We start from the raw sequence: 12,119 nt of genomic DNA, 5'->3' as shown, positions 1-12,119 counted from the left end.
GGTTTTTTTGGTTCTCCGCAGACAGTGTAGATTAGATGTGTTCTGTGTTTTTGGTCCTCCGCAGACACCATAGATTAGTCTTGTTCGGTGTTTTTAGTCCTCTGCAGACAGTGTAGATTAGTTGTGTTCAGTGTTTTTGGTTCTCCGCAGACAGTGTAGATTAGTTGTGTTCTGTGTTTTTGGTCCTCCGCAGACACCATAGATTAGTCTTGTTCGGTGTTTTTGGTCCTCTGCAGACAGTGTAGATTAGTCTTGTTCGGTGTTTTTGGTCCTCCGCAGACACTGTAGATTAGTCTTGTTCGGTGTTTTTGGTCCTCTGCAGACAGTGTAGATTAGTCTTGTTCGGTGTTTTTGGTCCTCCGCAGACACCATAGATTAGTCTTGTTCTGTGTTTTTGGTCCTCTGCAGACACCATAGTTTAGTCTTGTTCGGTGTTTTTGGTCCTCCGCAGACACCATAGATTAGTCTTGTTCGGTGTTTTTGGTCCTCCGCAGTCACCACAGATTAGTCTTGTTCGGTGTTTTTGGTCCTCCGCAGACAGTGTAGATTAGTCTTGTTCGGTGTTTTTGGTCCTCCGCAGACAGTGTAGATTAGTCTTGTTCGGTGTTTTTGGTCCTCCGCAGACACCATAGATTAGTCTTGTTCGGTGTTTTTGGTCCTCCGCAGACAGTGTAGATTAGTCTTGTTCGGTGTTTTTGGTCCTCCGCAGACACCATAGATTAGTCTTGTTCAGTGTTTTTAGTCCTCCAAAGACAGTGTAGATTAGTCTTTTTCGGTGTTTTTGGTCCTCCAAAGACAGTGTAGATTAGTCTTGTTCGGTGTTTTTGGTCCTCCCTAGACACCATAGATTAGCTTTGTTCGGTGTTTTTGGTCCTCTGCAGACAGTGTAGATTAGTCTTGTTCCGTGTTTTAGGTCCTCTGCAGACAGTGTAGATTAGTTGTGTTCGGTGTTTTTGGTCCTCCGCAGATACCATAGATTAGTCTTTTCAGTGTTTTTGGTCCTCTGCAGACAGTGTAGATTAGTCTTGTTCCGTGTTTTAGGTCCTCTGCAGACAGTGTAGATGAGTCTTGTTCAGTGTTTTTGGTCCTCCGCAGACACCATAGATTAGTCTTGTTTGGTGTGTTTAGTCCTCCGCAAACAGTGTAGATTAGTTGTGTTCGGTGTTTTTGGTCCTCCGCAGACAGTGTAGATTAGTTGTGTTCGGTTTTTTTGGTTCTCCGCAGACAGTGTAGATTAGTTGTGTTCTGTGTTTTTGGTCCTCCGCAGACACCATAGATTAGTCTTGTTCGGTGTTTTTGGTCCTCCGAAGATACCATAGCTCACTCTTGTTCGGTGATTTGGGTCCTCTGCAGACACCATAGATTAGTCTTGTTCTGTGTTTTTGGTCCTCTGCAGACACCATAGTTTAGTCTTGTTCGCTGTTTTTTGTCCTCCGCAGACACCATAGATTAGTCTTGTTCGGTGTTTTTGGTCCTCCGCAGACACCACAGATTAGTCTTGTTCGGTGTTTTTGGTCCTCCGCAGACAGTGTAGATTAGTCTTGTTCGGTGTTTTTGGTCCTCCCTAGACACCATAGATTAGCCTTGTTCGGTGTTTTTGGTCCTCTGCAGACAGTGTAGATTAGTCTTGTTCCGTGTTTTAGGTCCTCTGCAGACAGTGTAGATTAGTTGTGTTCTGTGTTTTTGGTCCTCCGCAGACACTATAGATTAGTCTTGTTCGGTGTTCTTGGTCCTCTGCAGACAGTGTAGATTAGTCTTGTTCGGTGTTTTTGGTCCTCCAAAGACAGTGTAGATTAGTCTTGTTCGGTGTTTTTGGTCCTCCCTAGACACCATAGATTAGCCTTGTTCGGTGTTTTTGGTCCTCTGCAGACAGTGTAGATTAGTCTTGTTCAGTGTTTTTGGTCCTCTGCAGACAGTGTAGATTAGTCTTGTTCGGTGTTTTGGTCCTCCGCAGACAGTGTAGATTAGTTGTGTTCGGTGATTTGGGTCCTCTGCAGACACCATAGATTAGTCTTGTTCTGTGTTTTTGGTCCTCTGCAGACACTGTAGATTAGTCTTGTTCGGTGTTTTTGGTCCTCTGCAGACAGTGTAGATTAGTCTTGTTCGGTGTTTTTGGTCCTCCGCAGACACCATAGATTAGTCTTTTTCGGTGTTTTTGGTCCTCCGAAGATACCATAGCTCACTCTTGTTCGGTGATTTGGGTCCTCTGCAGACACCATAGATTAGTCTTGTTCTGTGTTTTTGGTCCTCTGCAGACACCATAGTTTAGTCTTGTTCGGTGTTTTTTGTCCTCCGCAGACACCATAGATTAGTCTTGTTCGGTGTTTTTGGTCCTCCGCAGACACCACAGATTAGTCTTGTTCGGTGTTTTTGGTCCTCCGCAGACAGTGTAGATTAGTCTTGTTCGGTGTTTTTGGTCCTCCCTAGACACCATAGATTAGCCTTGTTCGGTGTTTTTGGTCCTCCGCAGATACCATAGATTAGTCTTTTCAGTGTTTTTGGTCCTCTGCAGACAGTGTAGATTAGTCTTGTTCCGTGTTTTAGGTCCTCTGCAGACAGTGTAGATGAGTCTTGTTCAGTGTTTTTGGTCCTCCGCAGACACCATAGATTAGTCTTGTTTGGTGTGTTTAGTCCTCCGCAAACAGTGTAGATTAGTTGTGTTCGGTGTTTTTGGTCCTCCGCAGACAGTGTAGATTAGTTGTGTTCGGTTTTTTTGGTTCTCCGCAGACAGTGTAGATTAGTTGTGTTCTGTGTTTTTGGTCCTCCGCAGACACCATAGATTAGTCTTGTTCGGTGTTTTTGGTCCTCCGAAGATACCATAGCTCACTCTTGTTCGGTGATTTGGGTCCTCTGCAGACACCATAGATTAGTCTTGTTCTGTGTTTTTGGTCCTCTGCAGACACCATAGTTTAGTCTTGTTCGGTGTTTTTTGTCCTCCGCAGACACCATAGATTAGTCTTGTTCGGTGTTTTTGGTCCTCCGCAGACACCACAGATTAGTCTTGTTCGGTGTATTTGGTCCTCCGCAGACAGTGTAGATTAGTCTTGTTCGGTGTTTTTGGTCCTCCCTAGACACCATAGATTAGCCTTGTTCGGTGTTTTTGGTCCTCTGCAGACAGTGTAGATTAGTCTTGTTCCGTGTTTTAGGTCCTCTGCAGACAGTGTAGATTAGTTGTGTTCTGTGTTTTTGGTCCTCCGCAGACACTATAGATTAGTCTTGTTCGGTGTTCTTGGTCCTCTGCAGACAGTGTAGATTAGTCTTGTTCGGTGTTTTTGGTCCTCCAAAGACAGTGTAGATTAGTCTTGTTCGGTGTTTTTGGTCCTCCCTAGACACCATAGATTAGCCTTGTTCGGTGTTTTTGGTCCTCTGCAGACAGTGTAGATTAGTCTTGTTCAGTGTTTTTGGTCCTCTGCAGACAGTGTAGATTAGTCTTGTTCGGTGTTTTGGTCCTCCGCAGACAGTGTAGATTAGTTGTGTTCGGTGATTTGGGTCCTCTGCAGACACCATAGATTAGTCTTGTTCTGTGTTTTTGGTCCTCTGCAGACACTGTAGATTAGTCTTGTTCGGTGTTTTTGGTCCTCTGCAGACAGTGTAGATTAGTCTTGTTCGGTGTTTTTGGTCCTCCGCAGACACCATAGATTAGTCTTTTTCGGTGTTTTTGGTCCTCCGAAGATACCATAGCTCACTCTTGTTCGGTGATTTGGGTCCTCTGCAGACACCATAGATTAGTCTTGTTCTGTGTTTTTGGTCCTCTGCAGACACCATAGTTTAGTCTTGTTCGCTGTTTTTTGTCCTCCGCAGACACCATAGATTAGTCTTGTTCGGTGTTTTTGGTCCTCCGCAGACACCACAGATTAGTCTTGTTCGGTGTTTTTGGTCCTCCGCAGACAGTGTAGATTAGTCTTGTTCGGTGTTTTTGGTCCTCCCTAGACACCATAGATTAGCCTTGTTCGGTGTTTTTGGTCCTCTGCAGACAGTGTAGATTAGTCTTGTTCCGTGTTTTAGGTCCTCTGCAGACAGTGTAGATTAGTTGTGTTCTGTGTTTTTGGTCCTCCGCAGACACTATAGATTAGTCTTGTTCGGTGTTCTTGGTCCTCTGCAGACAGTGTAGATTAGTCTTGTTCGGTGTTTTTGGTCCTCCAAAGACAGTGTAGATTAGTCTTGTTCGGTGTTTTTGGTCCTCCCTAGACACCATAGATTAGCCTTGTCCGGTGTTTTTGGTCCTCTGCAGACAGTGTAGATTAGTCTTGTTCCGTGTTTTAGGTCCTCTGCAGACAGTGTAGATTAGTCTTGTTCAGTGTTTTTGGTCCTCTGCAGACAGTGTAGATTAGTCTTGTTCGGTGTTTTGGTCCTCCGCAGACAGTGTAGATTAGTTGTGTTCGGTGTTTTTGGTCCTCCGCAGATACCATAGATTAGTCTTGTTCGGTGTTTTTGGTCCTCTGCAGACAGTGTAGATTAGTCATGTTCCGTGTTTTAGGTCCTCTGCAGACAGTGTAGATTAGTCTTGTTCAGTGTTTTTGGTCCTCTGCAGACAGTGTAGATTAGTCTTGTTCGGTGTTTTGGTCCTCCGCAGACAGTGTAGATTAGTTGTGTTCGGTTTTTTTGGTTCTCCGCAGACAGTGTAGATTAGTTGTGTTCTGTGTTTTTGGTCCTCCGCAGACACCATAGATTAGTCTTGTTCGGTGTTTTTGGTCCTCCGAAGATACCATAGCTCACTCTTGTTCGGTGATTTGGGTCCTCTGCAGACACCATAGATTAGTCTTGTTCTGTGTTTTTGGTCCTCTGCAGACACCATAGTTTAGTCTTGTTCGCTGTTTTTTGTCCTCCGCAGACACCATAGATTAGTCTTGTTCGGTGTTTTTGGTCCTCCGCAGACACCACAGATTAGTCTTGTTCGGTGTTTTTGGTCCTCCGCAGACAGTGTAGATTAGTCTTGTTCGGTGTTTTTGGTCCTCCCTAGACACCATAGATTAGCCTTGTTCGGTGTTTTTGGTCCTCTGCAGACAGTGTAGATTAGTCTTGTTCCGTGTTTTAGGTCCTCTGCAGACAGTGTAGATTAGTTGTGTTCTGTGTTTTTGGTCCTCCGCAGACACTATAGATTAGTCTTGTTCGGTGTTCTTGGTCCTCTGCAGACAGTGTAGATTAGTCTTGTTCGGTGTTTTTGGTCCTCCAAAGACAGTGTAGATTAGTCTTGTTCGGTGTTTTTGGTCCTCCCTAGACACCATAGATTAGCCTTGTCCGGTGTTTTTGGTCCTCTGCAGACAGTGTAGATTAGTCTTGTTCCGTGTTTTAGGTCCTCTGCAGACAGTGTAGATTAGTCTTGTTCAGTGTTTTTGGTCCTCTGCAGACAGTGTAGATTAGTCTTGTTCGGTGTTTTGGTCCTCCGCAGACAGTGTAGATTAGTTGTGTTCGGTGTTTTTGGTCCTCCGCAGATACCATAGATTAGTCTTGTTCGGTGTTTTTGGTCCTCTGCAGACAGTGTAGATTAGTCATGTTCCGTGTTTTAGGTCCTCTGCAGACAGTGTAGATTAGTCTTGTTCAGTGTTTTTGGTCCTCTGCAGACAGTGTAGATTAGTCTTGTTCGGTGTTTTGGTCCTCCGCAGACAGTGTAGATTAGTTGTGTTCGGTTTTTTTGGTTCTCCGCAGACAGTGTAGATTAGTTGTGTTCTGTGTTTTTGGTCCTCCGCAGACACCATAGATTAGTCTTGTTCGGTGTTTTTGGTCCTCCGAAGATACCATAGCTCACTCTTGTTCGGTGATTTGGGTCCTCTGCAGACACCATAGATTAGTCTTGTTCTGTGTTTTTGGTCCTCTGCAGACACCATAGTTTAGTCTTGTTCGGTGTTTTTTGTCCTCCGCAGACACCATAGATTAGTCTTGTTCGGTGTTTTTGGTCCTCCGCAGACACCACAGATTAGTCTTGTTCGGTGTATTTGGTCCTCCGCAGACAGTGTAGATTAGTCTTGTTCGGTGTTTTTGGTCCTCCCTAGACACCATAGATTAGCCTTGTTCGGTGTTTTTGGTCCTCTGCAGACAGTGTAGATTAGTCTTGTTCCGTGTTTTAGGTCCTCTGCAGACAGTGTAGATTAGTTGTGTTCTGTGTTTTTGGTCCTCCGCAGACACTATAGATTAGTCTTGTTCGGTGTTCTTGGTCCTCTGCAGACAGTGTAGATTAGTCTTGTTCGGTGTTTTTGGTCCTCCAAAGACAGTGTAGATTAGTCTTGTTCGGTGTTTTTGGTCCTCCCTAGACACCATAGATTAGCCTTGTTCGGTGTTTTTGGTCCTCTGCAGACAGTGTAGATTAGTCTTGTTCAGTGTTTTTGGTCCTCTGCAGACAGTGTAGATTAGTCTTGTTCGGTGTTTTGGTCCTCCGCAGACAGTGTAGATTAGTTGTGTTCGGTGATTTGGGTCCTCTGCAGACACCATAGATTAGTCTTGTTCTGTGTTTTTGGTCCTCTGCAGACACTGTAGATTAGTCTTGTTCGGTGTTTTTGGTCCTCTGCAGACAGTGTAGATTAGTCTTGTTCGGTGTTTTTGGTCCTCCGCAGACACCATAGATTAGTCTTTTTCGGTGTTTTTGGTCCTCCGAAGATACCATAGCTCACTCTTGTTCGGTGATTTGGGTCCTCTGCAGACACCATAGATTAGTCTTGTTCTGTGTTTTTGGTCCTCTGCAGACACCATAGTTTAGTCTTGTTCGGTGTTTTTTGTCCTCCGCAGACACCATAGATTAGTCTTGTTCGGTGTTTTTGGTCCTCCGCAGACACCACAGATTAGTCTTGTTCGGTGTTTTTGGTCCTCCGCAGACAGTGTAGATTAGTCTTGTTCGGTGTTTTTGGTCCTCCCTAGACACCATAGATTAGCCTTGTTCGGTGTTTTTGGTCCTCTGCAGACAGTGTAGATTAGTCTTGTTCCGTGTTTTAGGTCCTCTGCAGACAGTGTAGATTAGTTGTGTTCTGTGTTTTTGGTCCTCCGCAGACACTATAGATTAGTCTTGTTCGGTGTTCTTGGTCCTCTGCAGACAGTGTAGATTAGTCTTGTTCGGTGTTTTTGGTCCTCCAAAGACAGTGTAGATTAGTCTTGTTCGGTGTTTTTGGTCCTCCCTAGACACCATAGATTAGCCTTGTCCGGTGTTTTTGGTCCTCTGCAGACAGTGTAGATTAGTCTTGTTCCGTGTTTTAGGTCCTCTGCAGACAGTGTAGATTAGTCTTGTTCAGTGTTTTTGGTCCTCTGCAGACAGTGTAGATTAGTCTTGTTCGGTGTTTTGGTCCTCCGCAGACAGTGTAGATTAGTTGTGTTCGGTGTTTTTGGTCCTCCGCAGATACCATAGATTAGTCTTGTTCGGTGTTTTTGGTCCTCTGCAGACAGTGTAGATTAGTCATGTTCCGTGTTTTAGGTCCTCTGCAGACAGTGTAGATTAGTCTTGTTCAGTGTTTTTGGTCCTCTGCAGACAGTGTAGATTAGTCTTGTTCGGTGTTTTGGTCCTCCGCAGACAGTGTAGATTAGTTGTGTTCGGTGTTTTTGGTCCTCCGCAGATACCATAGATTAGTCTTGTTCAGTGTTTTTGGTCCTCTGCAGACAGTATAGATTAGTCTTGTTCGGTGTTTTTGGTCCTCCGCAGACAGTGCAGATTAGTTGTGTTCGGTTTTTTTGGTTCTCCGCAGACGGTGTAGATTAGTTGTGTTCTGTGTTTTTGGTCCTCCGCAGACAGTGTAGATTAGTTGTGTTCGGTGTTTTTGGTCCTCCGCAGACAGTGTAGATTAGTTGTGTTCGGTTTTTTTGGTTCTCCGCAGACAGTGTAGATTAGTTGTGTTCTGTGTTTTTGGTCCTCCGCAGACACCATAGATTAGTCTTGTTCGGTGTTTTTGGTCCTCCGCAGACAGTGTAGATTAGTCTTGTTCGGTGTTTTTGGTCCTCCGCAGACACCATAGATTAGTCTTGTTCGGTGTTTTTGGTCCTCCGCAGACAGTGTAGATCACTCTTGTTCGGTGTTTTTGGTCCTCCGCAGACACCATAGATTACTCTTGTTCGGTGTTTTTGGTCCTCCGCAGACACCATAGATTAGTCTTGTTCAGTGTTTTTAGTCCTCCGCAGACAGTGTAGATTAGTTGTGTTCAGTGTTTTTGGTCCTCCGCAGACAGTGTAGATTAGTTGTGTTCTGTGTTTTTGGTCCTCCGCAGACACTATAGATTAGTCTTGTTCGGTGTTCTTGGTCCTCTGCAGACAGTGTAGATTAGTGTTGTTCGGTGTTTTTGGTCCTCCAAAGACAGTGTAGATTAGTCTTGTTCGGTGTTTTTGGTCCTCCCTAGACACCATAGATTAGCCTTGTTCGGTGTTTTTGGTCCTCTGCAGACAGTGTAGATTAGTCTTGTTCCGTGTTTTAGGTCCTCTGCCGACAGTGTAGATTAGTCTTGTTCAGTGTTTTTGGTCCTCTGCAGACAGTGTAGATTAGTCTTGTTCGGTGTTTTGGTCCTCCGCAGACAGTGTAGATTAGTTGTGTTCGGTGTTTTTGGTCCCCCGCAGATACCATAGATTAGTCTTGTTCGGTGTTTTTGGTCCTCTGCAGACAGTGTAGATTAGTCTTGTTCCGTGTTTTAGGTCCTCTGCAGACAGTGTAGATGAGTCTTGTTCAGTGTTTTTGGTCCTCCGCAGACACCATAGATTAGTCTTGTTTGGTGTGTTTAGTCCTCCGCAAACAGTGTAGATTAGTTGTGTTCGGTGTTTTTGGTCCTCCGCAGACAGTGTAGATTAGTTGTGTTCGGTTTTTTTGGTTCTCCGCAGACAGTGTAGATTAGTTGTGTTCTGTGTTTTTGGTCCTCCGCAGACACCATAGATTAGTCTTGTTCGGTGTTTTTGGTCCTCTGCAGATAGTGTAGATTAGTCTTGTTCGGTGTTTTTTGTCCTCCGCAGACACCATAGATTAGACTTGTTCGGTGTTTTTGGTCCTCCGAAGATACCATAGCCCCCTCTTGTTCGGTGATTTGGGTCCTCTGCAGACACCATAGATTAGTCTTGTTCTGTGTTTTTGGTCCTCTGCAGACACCATAGTTTAGTCTTGTTCTGTGTTTTTGGTCCTCCGCAGACACCATAGATTAGTCTTGTTCGGTGTTTTTGGTCCTCCGCAGACACCATAGATTAGTCTTGTTCGGTGTTTTTGGTCCTCCGCAGACAGTGTAGATTAGTCTTGTTCGGTGTTTTTGGTCCTCCGCAGACACCATAGATTAGTCTTGTTCGGTGTTTTTGGTCCTCCGCAGACAGTGTAGATCACTCTTGTTCGGTGTTTTTGGTCCTCCGCAGACACCATAGATTACTCTTGTTCGGTGTTTTTGGTCCTCCGCAGACACCATAGATTAGTCTTGTTCAGTGTTTTTAGTCCTCCGCAGACAGTGTAGATTAGTTGTGTTCAGTGTTTTTGGTCCTCCGCAGACAGTGTAGATTAGTTATATTCTGTGTTTTTGGTCCTCCGCAGACACTATAGATTAGTCTTGTTCGGTGTTCTTGGTCCTCTGCAGAGAGTGTAGATTAGTCTTGTTCGGTGTTTTTGGTCCTCCAAAGACAGTGTAGATTAGTCTTGTTCGGTGTTTTTGGTCCTCCCTAGACACCATAGATTAGCCTTGTTCGGTGTTTTTGGTCCTCTGCAGACAGTGTAGATTAGTCTTGTTCCGTGTTTTAGGTCCTCTGCAGACAGTGTAGATTAGTCTTGTTCAGTGTTTTTGGTCCTCTGCAGACAGTGTAGATTAGTCTTGTTCGGTGTTTTGGTCCTCCGCAGACAGTGTAGATTAGTTGTGTTCGGTGTTTTTGGTCCTCCGCAGATACCATAGATTAGTCTTGTTCGGTGTTTTTGGTCCTCTGCAGACAGTGTAGATTAGTCTTGTTCCGTGTTTTAGGTCCTCTGCAGACAGTGTAGATGAGTCTTGTTCAGTGTTTTTGGTCCTCTGCAGACAGTATAGATTAGTCTTGTTCGGTGTTTTTGGTACTCCGCAGACAGTGCAGATTAGTTGTGTTCGGTTTTTTTGGTTCTCCGCAGACAGTGTAGATTAGTTGTGTTCGGTTTTTTTGGTTCTCCGCAGACAGTGTAGATTAGTTGTGTTCTGTGTTTTTGGTCCTCCGCAGACACCATAGATTAGTCTTGTTCGGTGTTTTTGGTCCTCTGCAGATAGTGTAGATTAGTCTTGTTCGGTGTTTTTGGTCCTCCGCAGACAGTGCAGATTAGTTGTGTTCGGTTTTTTTGGTTCTCCGCAGACAGTGTAGATTAATTGTGTTCGGTTTTTTGGTTCTCCGCAGACAGTGCAGATTAGTTGTGTTCTGTGTTTTTGGTCCTCCGCAGACACCATAGATTAGTCTTGTTCGGTGTTTTTGGTCCTCTGCAGACAGCGTAGATTAGTCTTGTTCCGTGTTTTAGGTCCTCTGCAGACAGTGTAGATTAGTCTTGTTCAGTGTTTTGGTCCTCTGCAGATAGTGTAGATTAGTCTTGTTCGGTGTTTTTGGTCCTCCGCAGACAGTGTAGATTAGTTGTGTTCTGTGTTTTTGGTCCTCCGCAGACACCATAGATTAGTCTTGTTCGGTGTTTTTGGTCCTCTGCAGATAGTGTAGATTAGTCTTGTTCGGTGTTTTTGGTCCTCCGCAGACAGTGTAGATGAGTCTTGTTCAGTGTTTTTGGTCCTCTGCAGACAGTATAGATTAGTCTTGTTCAGTGTTTTTGGTCCTCTGCAGACAGTATAGATTAGTCTTGTTCGGTGTTTTTGGTACTCCGCAGACAGTGCAGATTAGTTGTGTTCGGTTTTTTTGGTTCTCCGCAGACAGTGTAGATTAGTTGTGTTCGTTTTTTTTGGTTCTCCGCAGACAGTGTAGATTAGTTGTGTTCTGTGTTTTCTGTCCTCCGCAGACACCATAGATTAGTCTTGTTCGGTGTTTTTGGTCCTCTGCAGATAGTGTAGATTAGTCTTGTTCGGTGTTTTTGGTCCTCCGCAGACAGTGCAGATTAGTTGTGTTCGGTTTTTTTGGTTCTCCGCAGACAGTGTAGATTAGTTGTGTTCGGTTTTTTGGTTCTCCGCAGACAGTGTAGATTAGTTGTGTTCTGTGTTTTTGGTCCTCCGCAGACACCATAGATTAGTCTTGTTCGGTGTTTTTGGTCCTCTGCAGACAGTGTAGATTAGTCTTGTTCCGTGTTTTAGGTCCTCTGCAGACAGTGTAGATTAGTCTTGTTCAGTGTTTTGGTCCTCTGCAGATAGTGTAGATTAGTCTTGTTCGGTGTTTTTGGTCCTCCGCAGACAGTGTAGATTAGTTGTGTTCTGTGTTTTTGGTCCTCCGCAGACACCATAGATTAGTCTTGTTCGGTGTTTTTGGTCCTCTGCAGATAGTGTAGATTAGTCTTGTTCGGTGTTTTTGGTCCTCCGCAGACACCATAGATTAGTCTTGTTCCGTGTTTTAGGTCCTCTGCAGACAGTGTAGATGAGTCTTGTTCAGTGTTTTTGGTCCTCCGCAGACACCATAGATTAGTCTTGTTTGGTGTGTTTAGTCCTCCGCAAACAGTGTAGATTAGTTGTGTTCGGTGTTTTTGGTCCTCCGCAGACAGTGTAGATTAGTTGTGTTCGGTTTTTTTGGTTCTCCGCAGACAGTGTAGATTAGTTGTGTTCTGTGTTTTTGGTCCTCCGCAGACACCATAGATTAGTCCTGTTCGGTGTTTTTGGTCCTCTGCAGATAGTGTAGATTAGTCTTGTTCGGTGTTTTTTGTCCTCCGCAGACACCATAGATTAGACTTGTTCGGTGTTTTTGGTCCTCCGAAGATACCATAGCCCCCTCTTGTTCGGTGATTTGGGTCCTCTGCAGACACCATAGATTAGTCTTGTTCTGTGTTTTTGGTCCTCTGCAGACACCATAGTTTAGTCTTGTTCTGTGTTTTTGGTCCTCCGCAGACACCATAGATTAGTCTTGTTCGGTGTTTTTGGTCCTCCGCAGACACCATAGATTAGTCTTGTTCGGTGTTTTTGGTCCTCCGCAGACAGTGTAGATTAGTCTTGTTCGGTGTTTTTGGTCCTCCGCAGACACCATAGATTAGTCTTGTTCGGTGTTTTTGGTCCTCCGCAGACAGTGTAGATCACTCTTGTTCGGTGTTTTTG

Source organism: Lampris incognitus, chromosome 1 (assembly GCF_029633865.1).
Source record: "Lampris incognitus isolate fLamInc1 chromosome 1, fLamInc1.hap2, whole genome shotgun sequence".
Lineage (NCBI taxonomy): Eukaryota > Metazoa > Chordata > Actinopteri > Lampriformes > Lampridae > Lampris > Lampris incognitus.
Note: the sequence above shows the minus strand (reverse complement) of the source record.